Here is a 15,163-nt window from a genome sequence, read left to right on the forward strand (position 1 = left end):
CTGGGAGCTAGACAGTAAATGCTGAGGCTCACTACAACCACATATCATCTCTCACACCAAAATAACAAATGCGAGTAAATAAAATGGCAGGTAGAAAAATGGAACAACAAATAAGAAATCGAACAACAAATCTAGAATGGAACAGCAATGCGAAAATGGAACAGCAATTCTGAAATGGAATAGCAATCAAACAACTAAGTCTCACGAGCAGTAATCAAGCATTATCCTACCAACTCAAATGCACTCGTTGTAATCAAACATCAATCTTTCAGTCTCCAGGCAAATCAAGCAGCACGCACTAATGGAACAGCATTAATTGCTAATAAGTTATGGAACAGCGTTGGAAATCATACACACACACAACACACTTGAAGAGTAATCTGATCTAGCACCAATCGTCATCAATAGGAATACAACTGCATTTCAAAATGGAACAGCATTACTCCTGAATCCTAAATAACACAACTTTCAGATAAATTCCATAACACGAATATACAACATAAGAGCTCTGTAACAATTTTAAATCAAGACTAATAATATTCAATCAACTCCGAAAGGATTAGTGATATAATGCAGATTCAATACAATAGTTATTGTCTGTAAAAACCTTAATGAACGAATCTTAATAGAGCATATGATGTAACTTATGAAGTATATCAGATTACCAAATAATGACGATAAGCAAACCACGCAGAAATCAAATCGTAGTGATACAGAAGCAAGTGTCCTCCGGGGCCGGGCCCTTAGCCTCCAAGGGTACACTGCTTTAAGTTAATCCAAACGCAGAGATAAGGTAATCACCAAGTTTATATTAATGCATAAAACAAAAAGTACAATGAGCCAAGTTCAACGAGACTCGATGATGAAAGTTCGATCTTTAACAGAAAGTTACATAAAAGCATAATCCCCCCCAAAGCTAACAGTGTTGTCCCTTTATATAAGTGTGACGACGGAGATGTCTAAGCAATGAGATAAATAAAGTAGCGATCCCTCAGGATCAAAGATCCTGAGGGATTCGCCAAATTGTTAATCCTTAATCACTTCTTTTCTCCTCCGCCGAGCTGGTGTCTTCTCCTCCTTTTCCGGACCAGTTTACTTCAACCTGCTTAGCCTCATTTGCACTCGATCCTTTGTCAAAGGGACAGTAGTTACCCTGTTCTTGTCTTTTTCTTTGGAACAACAGCTCCTCGTTTTTACCCCTTCCTGCACAGGAGAATGACAACTATCAGCGGTTAAGTCTTGCATACTAATCCCACATTTTTTGTTCTAATTCTTTATTGTTTTCCATGTCCATGATGTAAAAAGGTTCACAAATTCCACTGAAAAGCTATTGAAATGATCATCAAAAACATACCTTTTTAGTACTCCACTTCGACTAGTGAAAACAAAGAACCGAGCAGAAAGGAAAATCTAAATTTCCTTGTAGACTGTGTGAAGGTGATCAGGCCCTCCACCGCTGTCCCTTCCTGGATGGAGCTAAAAGAGTCTTGGATAATCGTCCTGCATCACCGCAGCGACTTCCTCCTGGATACAAGAAACTCTTGCCGAGTCCATTGCTAGTTGAAAATCCAACTAACACACCTTTGTTGTTGGTCGAAGTGCCTATCATTGAAGATGAACCCTCTGAGTCCACATTGGACCAAAGTCAACAGGTCGAGACGGCAGTCGACCCCATCTTGTCTTCAGAGGATTTACCTTCAGATGATACAGTCACCAAAGAGAATGAGAATGACACTGTTCAAATTCTTTTCAAGACTCCAATGGACATGGAGGAAATCTACCCGTTCCTTTACCGCAAGAAGGAAGTTCGTCAGAGATGTATCCGGCCGTTTATTCGGTCCCACCTCCAAGCAGCCTAGTTGTCTCCTTCGATTGGAATCTACTAGGCAGACCCCGTTTACCATCTAATGTACCATGTTGAATCATAGTGCAAACTTACAGAATGGTCATGGTTGGTACCATCATAGATGAAGGGGCTTCTATGAGTATCCTTTCCTCAACTTCTTGGAAAGCACTTGGTTCGCCATCGCTTTTTCCTAAGATGCGACATCTGACAGGCTTCGACAAAGGAACCAGTCGACCGTTAGGGATCCTTCTAGATTTTCCTATACCTTTGAGAAGGAAAACCGTTTATCTGAACATAATGGTAGTCCAAGGACCTTTAGATTACAATCTACTCCTTAGACGTGACTACATTTATAGCATGGGAGCCATTGTCTCCTCACTCTTTCGAGTAATTTGTTTTCCGCATGAAGGCGGAGTGGTCTAGCTCATAGACTAGCATTCATTCCCCGGTTCACACATAGCTAATAGTCAAATTCCATCCCTAATAGGTATTTTTGCGCAAGGAATGTCTCATCAATGTCCAGTCCATCCACCTGATGAGCGCAAGTGATTCGGTGGTCGAGACTAAAACCTAGGGGGCATGCACCCTAGTCTGCTTTGGCAAGAAAACTTCAGGTATAGGGTAGGTTTCCGCAAAGGATATATGACTAGTCTGACACACCCGTCCGTTTAGTAAAATGGGATTAGACCGGAATAAGATACCTCTGTTAGAAGGTAGGCCTTTCCCGATAGAATGAATTTTTTGTCTACAAATTGAAGGGTAACTTGGAAAAGGTAGGCCTTTCCCGATAGAACAAATGTTTTGTCTGAAAATTGAGGGGTAACCTGGAAAGCTCTACTTTGCTATACCTGGGGGCATGCAAACCTTTTTGTGTGAAATTGAAAAATAACCATTTATTTTCTTAGTTTGTAGGTTCTTAACCCTTTAAAATCGTAGGATTGGTCATTCCTAGCTTACATAATAAAAGGAGTCGGAGCATAATTTCAAATGGTACAAGCTCCCTAAAAAATGAACCTATCGATGAGGCATCCTTATTATACGACTAGCACGAGCAGTTTTACGCGAAGTTCAAGCTCGTTAAAAAATAAACCTAGCAATGAGCATATGTTCCACCAGAGTTTAATCTCATTAAAAAAATGAACCCACCATTGGTAAATAACCATTGATATCGAATTATTATCAACTTTTGAGCCTTGGTCGTGTTCTTACCATCACCTCCACTCTGTTTTAGCCAATCGTTCGCCTCCATTTGATTATTTACCCCTTTTGAGGAACAACTGTGACGAGTGATCCTATTAGCCACCTTCTTTACACTGTCGTGATTGAAAAGTTCCAAACCTTACCTGGAACCAGCTGTTATCTAAAAACATCACTCGTTCCTCAAAAAACAAGTCTCCTTTAAGCTCTTTTCATCTGACTCGTAAAATATGAAAAGATTGTCGAGAAATTGGCCTCTCTAGCTCATTAAAGTGATTGGAAGTGCTATCCCTCCTCTATATTTTAATCTTTTTTGGACCTGAGGGATTATTACACAAAAAGATCGAGCATTTGTCTTCTTCGGCTCGTTAAAACTATCGAAAAGTCATCCCTTTCATATTGTTTTATACTTTTTCAGACTTAAGGGATTATATTATGAAAAAGGAATATTGGAGTTTCATTTCCGTCTCTTTTCAGACTCTCTAAAATTGAAAAGAACTGAGTTATCCTTGTCATTAAACTCGTTAAAACAATAGCAAAAAACTTGTCCATTCAGACAAGAGCGAGTTTCACCGTCGCTAGGCTCGTTAAAACATAGTGACGAGTTTTCCCGATTATAGAACAAGCATATGTTATCCTCCTCAAGCTTGACAAAAATAAAGAGGTACTGGATAGAGATGACTAGGGAAAATTGGGAAGAAAAATTGAAGAAACTTTATTGGTAGCAGGTCGCTTTTGAACATGACACTTTCACTCCATCACCATGATTGAGTCGGGTTGGGTTATTTCGTTCACTGGTCATATCACCATTGGTCCACCGTACCATCCACTTTTGGGGTTAACGCTACCAATCCATTTCAGTGTCACCGATATGTTCAAGAGAAGTCGCTAAGAGAATTCACCTACCCAGCTTGTGTCTCATCCGCTACAATACCTTCACGCTTCATTCTTTCATGACCACCACCCTGAACCTTGTATCATCAAATCGTTTTCACCTCTACAAAATCATTTTCTCTGTTCCATGTCATAGATGTGGGATCCATTAATGCCCTCCTACGATAGGTCACTTCTTGTCGACATCAGTTCATTATCCAAGAATCCGACCTAGGGACAACCCTTCCAGTACTTTGAAGCTTGCATGCCTCAATGGCAAGTTTCTCACTTCCGGTTACAGGTTTACACTAACGGCCTTCAACCAAAATATTTTGCATGGTGTTTGACATCAACTCATGTATTCACACCACGTGAATTGTACTGCAGTACCTTGAGGGTCATCATCATCATCGGTGATTCCTCTCACATTTGTTAACAACTTACATCATTGGCTGGTAATCAGTCGATGTCCTTCCATGTTCGACATTAGAACATCTTTTCACATGGATCGATTTGTACATTCGAGTGAAGATTGAACGAGTTTTGAAGACCTCGGATATAGTTTCATCCATCCAGGCTACGATATAATCAGGAAAATAAAGACATCAAATGTACATCATTGCTGCACAGATAATCATCCAAACTAAGGGATGATGGATCTACGAGAATCATCAGTCTGCACACAGACGGTTGTCTGTCCTATGTACTTGAAAATGAATTTATTAAGCGGAGCATGGGAATGCCTGCCTCAGCTAGGTCATGAAAATATTATGAAGATAATGTATTGTATTGTATCTTATTACAAGTCACCTTCCAATGCAAAAAACCTCGGATCCTCATTATAAATCATTTCACCTGACATCAAAAAGGATTTACGACCTCATACTTTAGGGGGCAATTTTTATAGACATATTTGGGCACTGCAACTCCAATCATACATGTCCATAAACCAAGGGCTTCTAAGTCCCTAAAAGTGTTTTTTCATACCCTAAAGGAGCAAGGTCAGCTGATTACATCATCTCCCAGAAGTTCTCCATGAAAAACTACTCAGAACCGGTCAAAGCAGGACCATAAAAATTACCCAGTGCTAAAGGTGTGATGCATCTCACCTGCCACATGCAAAAGGTGTGATGCATACTGGAAAACCCTTCTATAGGGTGTGATGAGCGAGAGCAAACAAATGGCACAAGCAGTTTTCTAGGTGGAAACCCAGAGAATCTTCTAGAAACTGCTCATTTGACACTTGCCTCTTTGAGTTCACCCAGGGATGAGTAAGGGATCTAAAATCTCCATGTGGAACCAAGAACTATTAGTGAAATGACACTAATCAAAATCCCAGAAGCTGACTCACTCTCCTGTAAACATCTATATATGGATCCCTCATCCAAGAGATCCAAAGGCTGGAATTTTGTAATTTGCAAGGAAGTGCTGTTGGTTTCTCTTTGAAGACATTGTTGGGTGATTTTGCTTTATATGAGGTGAAGAGGGCTTTCATGCTAGGAGGATGGTGCTGGGTCAGACCAAGTGGTTATACTCCTCTCTTCTACTACTTTTACTAATAAAGCTATTTGAGTTTTCCTCCATATTCTTGTGTATCTCTAAATATTGTGTTAATATATGCATTTGTATGGTCTATATCTATATATATATATATATATATATATAGATCTGATCCTATATTTTCTACAGTGAAAGATCTCTATGCTTTGATGGTATTATGCTGCTGTGAATCTACAGGTGTTCTTTGAAGTGGGGCAAGTAAGGAAGCAGAGGTGAGATTTTGTCAAAGGGGAAAGGAAACAAGAAAGGATCCAAGCAGAAGACTGAGGTTGGTACTCTCTGCTTCTTTCTCATCTCTCTCTCATATAGGAAAAACAAGTGACTTTAATCTGTTTGTTTCTAAGATAGCTACCCGTCTTAGTGGGACTAGCAGTTCTGAATAGACACTAGTTTTCCCAATAACAATTTCACTGAGGTTGTGGTGGAGCATAAGGTTTAAATAATTGGCTGGCTGGGAGTGATACTAAGATGCAAAGGACCAAGGAGGGGGTGTAGACCAAGAAGGATGAGAAGGTGGTCCCAAATAAGGTATGGTTGTGGTTTGCTTAGGGTTGTAATATGCATGGGACGACCCTTGCATGCCCTACTGGTATGGTCTTGTCCTTCAAGTCTCCTTTGGTTAATGTAGCAGAGCTGCTAAGTGACCCCTTCAACTCCTTGATATACAACTTTGAGTCCAGGCAAAGAAGGACACTTTTCTGTGTAGTGGTTTTCTTCACAGAATAAGAAAATTTGAGTAGAGTTAAATGCATATTCACTCCTAGGATGCCTCCTAGTGCATCTAGGACAAAAAATGGCCAAGGATCTCTCTGCTTCCTCCTAATTCCTCTTAATGTGCATGGTGTCCATTTGCAAGGCAAGGGTTTGCAACATCTCACTTTTGAAATCTTCCAGCATGTTTCCAATTTCACCCTTGATGGATGAGTTGGAAGACGATGTACTGACCATAGGTTGACTACCCCTACCCTTTTTCCTAGCTGCCCTAGAATGGTTTCTAAAGACAGCCTTGATATCCTCATAGGGTAATTGGTAGATATCTCCTCCTGCTATCAAATGTAAGGTATCCATAAGATCTTACCTCACTCCCCTAAGCAGGACCAACTTTAGTGACTCAGGGTCAAGTGTGCACCTGGCCCTTTTGTAACTAAGCTGGAATCTTTCTTCGTAATCCTCTAGGGATTCATCATTGCCTATGGTCATCCTGAAAATTTCTTCTTTAGTATCCTTTTACCGACAATAGTCCTGATATTTGTTGTTAAAGGCCCGTTGCATCTGAGCCCAAGTTGTGATGCTATCTCCAAGTAAACCCATGAACCAGCACAATGTTGCATCCTTGCGGTAGATGAAAATAGTTTTAACTTTTTCTCATCATCTGTATAGTGATAGGTTCGACATATAACAACAAACTCAAATAGGAAAGTTTCAGGGTCCTCTGTGGTCAATCCATGGAAATGAGGTAGGGAAGAGGGACTTATATTTTTCATCTTAGTGTCCCCATTGGTTTCCATGATGGGGAAAGCACCCTCAACTCTCTGTTTATTCCCTCTGTCATTTCTGTTTTCAGCCATTGGTTCAGTAGGAATGGGTTCTTCTTCTTCTTCTTCCCTTGTAGGTTCTTCAAATATGTCAGGTTGTTCACCTAAGGGTTCCTCCAGTTCATAGCCACCAAAGAAGAGGGAAGGTTGGATGTTTGATGCAGTGGGGGTATTTGACAAAAATTTCCCTAAGCTAACCCTATTCCTACAAGGCATGAAAGGAAATATTTTTGGTGTGGTTTTGTATTTTTTTCAAACCTGGAAAGTACTTGCAGAATTGAAATTGTTGATTGAATAAAAATTACTAACAGAATGAAAAATCTACTTGCTGAATTGAAATCTAGCTTGCGAAATGGAAACGAAGGAAAACAATGCAAAATGAAAGAAAGGAAACAAATAGATTACTTTTGCAGAAATAAACTAATGGTAGAATATTGAAGACAAGAAATAGAAGAAAAGAAAGCAATAATCACATTTTACTTCGACACCTCCCCAGCAACAGCGCCAAAAAGCGATGAGCACTAGTATTGCAGCAGGGATGCTGCAACTCCTGGGCTACCATATTTACTTTATCAACCCGGGGTTCGTACAAACTTGGAGGTGACAGTGTTGTATACACAAGTAAAAGTGATGGTTCTGCCTGTTGTCACTGTTTAGTTGGCGAGATACCACTGGGGTTCCAAGCCAGACTTCTATGGAGTCAGAAGAAGCTTGATTCTTTGATGGAAGAAAGGTAAATCTACTATAAGAGAGAGTTACTCTACTACTATAATGGAGAAGGTCGACATGTAATGATAAATCACACCATTTCCTAATTAACCACTATGGAACTATGTTTGGTAGAAATTACAAATCAACATGAAACAAATGTTGCTATCTAAGTTATATAAGTAATAAGCATCAATCATCACTAATTTGCAAGTAAAGCAACTGAACTAAATCTGTTTTTTTTTCTTTGTCTTTTTATGCAAAATCAAGTATGCAAACTAATTCCTTTTTTGGATGTGGCAGGTGAATTAAGGATGTTTGAGGATGGATGGAAGGGCTATGAGATGGTTGGATGGTTTCGAGTACCCCTGGGAGGCTTTTGGTGACTTCCTAGAGGTTTCCCTTCAATTCGGCCTCAAAACAGGCCATTTCAGGAAAACCTACAAGATGTACTAGAAACCTACAGGATACAGTTGAGAAAAAAATGTGAGGTGTTGGAGATGATGGGAGGCCTAGGAAAGGTGTGTGATGGGTCGAATCGAGTGGGATAAGATCTAGGATCACTCAGGAGTCAACATCAAATATAGTAGATGGTTGGATTCGCTCAATGTGCTTGGAAGGATTTCTATGAAAAATGATGAAAAACTAGTGAAGGTGATGGTGAAAACAGGGCATGGTTAAGGTGGATGGAGTGGAAGGTGGTTGCTAGCTATGAAGTCTTAATCTCCTCCTGAAGCACCTGCTCTACATAAAACATGTATATCTTCCAAAAATCTATGGGAACAAGAAACCCAAAGTTGTGATGCTATCTCTAAGTAAACCCATAAACCAGCACAATGTTGCATCCTTGGGGTAGATGAAAATAGTTTTAACCTTTTCTAATCATCTGTATAGTGATAGGTTCGACATATAACAACAAACTCAAATAGGAAAGTTTCAGGGTCCTCTGTGGTTAGTCCATGGAAATGAGGTAGGGAAGAGGGGCTTATACTTTTCATCTTAGTGTCCCCATTGGTTTCCCTGATGGGGAAAGCACCCTCAACTCTCTGTTTATTCCCTCTGTCATTTCTGTTTTCAGACATTGGTTCAGTAGGAATGGGTTCTTCTTCTTCTTCTTCCCTTGTAGGTTCTTCAAATATGTCAGGTTGTTCACCTAATGGTTCCTCCAGTTCATAGCCACCAAAGAAGAGGGAAGGTTGGATGTTTGATGCAGTGGGGGTATTTGACAAAAATTTCCCTAAGCTAACCCTATTCCTACAAGGCATGAAAGGAAATATTTTTGGTGTGGTTTTGTATTTTTTTCAAACATGGAAAGTACTTGCAGAATTGAAATTGTTGATTGAATGAAAATTACTAATAGAATGAAAAATCTACTTGTTGAATTGAAATCTAGCTTTCGAAATGGAAAGGAAGGAAAACAATGCAAAATGAAAGAAAGGAAACAAATAGATTACTTTTGCAGAAATAAACTAATGGCAGAATATTGAAGACAAGAAATAGAAGAAAAGAAAGCAATAATCAAAGTTTACTCCAACACGTCCCCAGCAACAGCGCCAAAAAGTGATAAGCACTAGTATTGAAGCAAGGATGCTGCAACTCCTGGGCTACCATATTTACTTTATCAACCCGGGGTTCGTACAAACTTGGAGGTGACAGTGTTGTATACACAAGTAAAAGTGATGGTTCTGCATGTTGTCACTGTTTAGTTGGCGAGATACCACTGGGGTTCCAAGCCAGACTTCTATGGAGTCAGAAGAAACTTGATTCTTTGATGGAAGAAAGGTAAATCTACTATAAGAGTGAGTTACTCTACTACTATAATGGAGAAGGTCGACATGTAATGATAAATCACACCATTTCCTAATTAACCACTATGGAACCATGTTTGGCAGAAATTCTAAATCAACTTGAAACAAATGTTGCTATCTAAGTTATATAAGTAATAAGCATCAATCATCACTAATTTGCAAGTAAAGCAACTGAACTAAATCTGTTTTTGTTTTTTTTGTCTTTTTATGCAAAATCAAGTATGCAAACTAATTTATTTTATGGATGTGGCAGGTGAATTAAGGATGTTTGAGGATGGATGGAAGGGCTATGAGATGGTTGGATGGTGTGCACTACCCCTGGGAGGCTTTTGGTGACTTCCTAGAGGTTTACCTTCAATTCGGCCTCAAAACAGGCCATTTCAGGAAAACCTACAAGATGTACTAGAAACCTACAGGATACAGCTGAGAGAAAAATGTGAGGTGTGGAGGTGATGGGAGGCCTAGGAAAGGCGTGTGATGGGTCGTATGGTGTGGGATAAGATCTAGGATCACTCAGGAGTCAACATCAAATATAGTAGATGGATGGATTCGCTCAATGTGCTTGGAAGGATTTCTATGAAAATGATGAAAAACTAGTGAAGGTGATGGTGAAAACAAGGCATGGTTAAGGTGGATGGAGTGGAAGGTGGTTGTTGGCTATGAAGTCTTAATCTCCTCCTGAAGCACCTGCTCTACATAAGACATGTATATCTTCCAAAAATCTATGCGAACAGGAAACCCCAAGTTGTGATGCTATCTCCAAGTAAACCCATGAACCAGCACAATGTTGCATCCTTGGGGTAGATGAAAATAGTTTTAAATTTTTCTCATCATCTGTATAGTGATAGGTTCGACATATAACAACAAACTAAAAAAGGAAAGTTTCAGGGTCCTCTGTGGTCAGTCCATGGAAATGAGGTAGGGAAGAGGGGTTTATATTTTTCATCTTAGTGTCCCCATTGGTTTCCCTAATGGCAAAGCACCATCAAATCTCTGTTTATTCCCTCTATCATTTCTGTTTTCAGCCATTGGTTCAGTAGGAATGGGTTCTTCTTCTTCCCTTGTAGGTTCTTCAAATATGTCAGATTGTTCAACTAAGGGTTCCTCCAGTTCATAGCCACCAAAGAAGAGGGAAGGTTGGATGTTTGATGCAGTGGGGGTATTTGACAAAAATTTCCCTAAGCTAACCCTATTCCTACAAGGCATGAAAGGAAATATTTTTGGTGTGGTTTTGTATTTTTTTCAAACTTGGAAAGTACTTGCAGAATTGAAATTGTTGATTGAATGAAAATTAGTAACAAAATGAAAAATCTACTTGCTGAATTGAAATCTAGCTTGTGAAATGGAAAGGAAGGAAAACAATGCAAAATGAAAGAAAGGAAAAAAATAGATTACTTTTGCAGAAATAAACTAATGGAAGAATATTGAAGACAAGAAATAGAAGAAAATAAAGCAATAATCACATTTTACAGTGACACCTCCCCAGGAACAGCGCCAAAAAGTGATGAACACTAGTATCGCAGCAAGGATGCTGCAACTCCTGGGCTACCATGTTTACTTTATCAACCCAGGGTTCGTACAAACTTGGAGGTGACAGTAATGTATACACAAGTAAAAGTGATGGTTCTGCCTGTTGTCACTGTTTAGTTGGCGAGATACCACTAGGGTTCCAAGCCAGACTTCTATGGAGTCAGAAGAAGCTTGATTCTTTGATGGAAGAAAGGTAAATCTACTATAAGAGAGAGTTACTCTACTACTATAATGGAGAAGGTCGACATGTAATGATAAATCACACCATTTCCTAATTAGCCGCTATGGAACTATGTTTGGCAGAAGTTGTAAATCAACATGAAACAAATGTTGCTATCTAAGTTATATAAGTAATAAGAATCAATCATCACTAATTTTCAAGTAAAGCAACTGAACTAAATCTGTTTTTGTTTTTTTGTCTTTTTATGCAAAATCAAGTATGCAAACTAATTTCTTTTGTGGATGTGGCAGGTGAATTAAGGATGTTTTAGGATGGATGGAAGGGCTATGAGATGGTTGGATGGTTTGGAGTACCCCTGGAGGCTTTTGGTGACTTCCTAAAGGTTTCCCTTCAACTCGGCCTCAAAACAGGCCATTTCAGGAAAACCTACAAGATGTACTAGAAACCTACAGGATACAGCCGAGAGAAAAATGTGAGGTGTTGGAGGTGATGGGAGGCCTAGGAAAGGTGTGTGATGGGTCGAATCGAGTGGGATAAGATCTAGGATTACTCAGGAGTCAACATCAAATATGGTAGATGGCTGGATTCGCTCAATGTGCTTGGAAGGATTTCTATGAAAAATTATGAAAAACTAGTGAAGGTGATGGTGAAAACTAGGCAAGGTTAAGGTGGATGGAGTGGAAGGTGGTTGTTGGCTATCAAGTCTTAATCTCCTCCTGAAGCACCTGCTCTACATAAAACATGTATATCTTCCAAAAATCTATGCGAACAAGAAACCCCAAGTTGTGATGTTATCTCCAAGTAAACCCATGAACCAGCACAATGTTGCATCCTTGGGGTAGATGAAAATAATTTTAACTTTTTCTCATCATTTGTATAGTGATAGGTTCGACATATAACAACAAAGTCAAATAGGAAAGTTTCAGGGTCCTCTGTGGTCAGTCCATGGAAATGAGGTAGGGAAGAGGGGCTTATATTTTTCATCTTAGTGTCCCCATTGGTTTCCCTGATGGGGAAAGCACCCTCAACTCTCTGTCTATTCCCTCTATCATTTCTGTTTTCAGCCATTGGTTCAGTAGGAATGGGTTCTTCTTCTTCTTCTTCCCTTGTAGGTTCTTCAAATATGTCAGGTTGTTCACCTAAGGGTTCCTCCAATTCATAGCCACCAAAGAAGAGGGAAGGTTGGATGTTTGATGCAGTGGGGGTATTTGACAAAAATTTCCCTAATCTAACCCTATTCCTACAAGGCATGAAAGGAAATATTTTTGGTGTGGTTTTGTATTTTTTTCAAACATGGAAAATACTTGCAGAATTGAAATTGTTGATTGAATGAAAATTACTAACAGAATGAAAAATCTACTTGCTGAATTGAAATCTAGCTTGCGAAATGGAAAGGAAGGAAAACAATGCAAAATGAAAGAAAGGAAACAAATAGATTACTTTTGCATAAATAAACTAATGGCAAAATATTGAAGACAAGAGATAGAAGAAAAGAAAGCAATAATCAAATTTTACTCCGACACCTCCCCAACAATAGCACCAAAAAGTGATGAGCACTAGTATTGCAGCAAGGATGCTGCAACTTCTTGGCAACCATATTTACTTTATCAACCCGGGGTTCGTACAAACTTGGAGGTGATAGTGTTGTATACACAAGTAAAAGTGATGGTTCTGCCTGTTGTCACTATTTATTTGGCGAGATACCACTGGGGTTCGAAGCCAGACTTCTATGGAGTCAGAAGAAGCTTGATTCTTTGATGGAAGAAAGGTAAATCTACTATAAGAGAGAGTTACTTTACTACTATAATGGAGAAGGTTGACATGCAATGATAAATCACACCATTTCCTAATTAACCACTCTGGAACTATGTTTGGCAGAAATTCTAAATCAACTTGAAACAAATGTTGCTATCTAAGTTATATAAGTAATTAGCATCAATCATCACTAATTTGCAAGTAAAGCAACTGAACTAAATCTGTTTTTGTTTTTTTTTGTCTTTTTATGCAAAATCAAGTACGCAAACTAATTTCTTTTGTGGATGTGGCAGGTGAATTAAGGATGTTTGAGGATGGATGGAAGGGCTATGAGATGGTTGTATGGTATGGAGTACCCCTGGGAGGCTTTTGGTGACCTCCTATAGGTTTCCCTTCAATTCGGCCTCAAAACAGGCCATTTCAGGAAAACCTACAAGATGTACTAGAAACCTACAAGATACAGTCGAGAGAAACATGTGAGGTGTTGGAGGTGATGGGAGGCCTAGGAAAGGTGTGTGATGGGTCGAATGGAGTGGGATAAGATCTAGGATCACTCAGGAGTCAACATCAAATATGGTAGATGGCTAGATTCGCTCAATGTGCTTGGATGGATTTCTATGAAAAATGATGAAAAACTAGTGAAGGTGATGGCGAAAACAAGGCATGGTTAAGGTGGATGGAGTGGGAGGTGGTTGCTGGCTATGAATTCATAATCTCCTCCTGAAGCACCTGCTCTACATAAAACATGTATATCTTCCAAAAATCTATGTGAATAAGAAACATTTTCATAAACTAGAAAAGCAGAATTAATGAATTAACTGCCTACACTTTGCATGAAGAAAGTTGTTGAAAGGAATGAAAGCATGGATGAGATCTACTACAGAAATGGAGATGAAAAAGATGACAATGGAAATATACCTTGCAAAAATAACCAAATACTAAATTAAAGACAACAAACTCCAAATCTCATAAAAGAACTAGAAATCTGTGTTTTTGGGCATGCTTAAGGGTCCCTTCCTCAAGTCATGATCCCAGAGGGAGGAAGTGAGGCTAGGACACCTACTAAAAACATTGTTGTGATCCTTTTTATCCCTTCTAACCTGCTACTTTAAGTAAGGCACAAATGGAAGAAAACTAATAAACAACCAATCTAATCTACACTACTTGTAATGGAAATACATATAAAAAGAAAATTAACAATGAAACTATGAAACTACACTAAACATACATGTAAAATAAAGAGGAGCCTTGGCTACTAGGGTTGGGCCCTAACCCAAGAGCTTCAGCCCTCTGAGTTAACTCAGTGTTGGCTCAAAAAAAAAATTCATTCTATTACCAAAACAACGAATTACATCAATAGAACTTTCACAAGTATTGCAGCTCAAAAATAGCTCAGTGTTTTACAATAAAAATTTGAATCCTACTGAGGTCCTAGGCCTCAATACTTAAAAACTGAATTCCCCAATGACTTCCTTAAAATTAGGGAGGCTCAGCTCCCAAACTAAAGATAAACTGGTGCTTTGTCTCTCACTTGCTCGATTGCCTTCTAATCCTCATGATTTGGCTATTTGCACTCCGATCTGATGTGATGAATGGAGGAATATCTAAATGGAGTAGTAAATGAGGAGCATTTACCTCCTACAATCCCTCTCCCTTGTCCCATTCGAGTTTTGACCTTAGTCTTTTCCAAAATTCCTTGATTTTCTCCTTTAATCCTGCATTCAATGCATATTAGTCCACTAAGCATAATATCCAACTCTAACTCACCTCATAAACAAAATATAAAACAAAACATGTAATAAGTTATGAGAAAAGTTGGTTTGACTAAGCTAAGCGATGAATTAAGGCCCATATAATTACCCAATGATGAGGCTCATCAACAGTTGTTTCTTTTGTTTTATGTTTCTTGTATCTATATACATTTCTTGGTTTTATTTGTTCTTCCTTGGTCTGCTAATAAATATTGCAAGACTATAAAGTTTTCAAGGCAATGATAATCAATGGAAGAACAATATTGATGAGAAATGTATTCACAGGGAGAAGACAAAATCAACTCTATTGAAGTCTCTTATGACTAAAATACTTTTTGTTGATCCAGATGAGTCTTCTATGACCTAATTATAATAAATTTTGGATGAAGAATATTTTTTCTACCCAGTGGACTGTATGT

The sequence above is a fragment of the Pinus tabuliformis genome, chromosome 5_1, assembly GCF_031772625.1.
Source record: "Pinus tabuliformis cultivar Carrire ecotype Pingquan chromosome 5_1, CPIR1, whole genome shotgun sequence".
Taxonomy (NCBI): Eukaryota; Viridiplantae; Streptophyta; class Pinopsida; order Pinales; family Pinaceae; genus Pinus; species Pinus tabuliformis.